Source organism: Chrysochloris asiatica, unplaced genomic scaffold (assembly GCF_000296735.1).
Source record: "Chrysochloris asiatica unplaced genomic scaffold, ChrAsi1.0 scaffold00054, whole genome shotgun sequence".
NCBI classification, from domain to species: Eukaryota; Metazoa; Chordata; class Mammalia; order Afrosoricida; family Chrysochloridae; genus Chrysochloris; species Chrysochloris asiatica.
The window spans coordinates 8,030,662-8,031,452 of NW_006408572.1; positions in this window are offsets into that span (position 1 = coordinate 8,030,662).

The window sequence follows — 791 nt, forward strand, 5'->3', positions numbered from 1 at the left end:
CAATCATCACAGATTGTTTCTTTGATCAAGAAAACTTTTTTTAAAAAACATTTTACATTGGTCTCATACAGTGTTTGTTATTTTGTGATTGACTAATTTCACTCAGCATAATGTCTTCCAGGTTCAACCATATTTTGACATGTTTCACAGATTCATCATTATTCTTCAGTGTTTCGTAGTATTCCATTGTGTGTATGCACCAAAGTTTGTTTAACCATTCTTCTCTTGATGGACATTCGATGTTGCTCTTGTAGACAATGTATTGAAGGTTCCTGTTTTCTTATCCACTTTGCTCTCTATTTCTCTTTACTGGCACATTTAATACATTTACATCCAGTGTAATTATTAATAGTTATGAATTAATTGCTGCATTTTTCTGTGTGCCTTTTTGTGGTACTGCTGGATTCTTTGCTTCATATAATTTTTTACACTGAGTTCATTTTGCTTGTGGGTTTTCTTTTTATTTTAATTTGTTGTGTTGTTGTTCTTGTTAGATGCCATTGAGTCAGTACCAACTCATAGCGACCCTATGCACAGCAGAATGAAACACTGCCCAATCCTGGGCCAACCTCACTACTGTTGCCACGCTTTGAGCCCTTTTGCCAATCCATCTTACTGGGGGTCTTCCTCTTTTTCTCTGACCCTCCACCTTACCAAACATGATATCCTTCTCCAGCGACTGGTCCCTCCTGACAGTATGTCCAAAGTAAGAGAGACAAAGTTTGGCCATCCTGGCTTCCAAGGAGCGCTCTGGCTGTACTTCTTCCAACACAGATCTGTTGGTTCTTTTG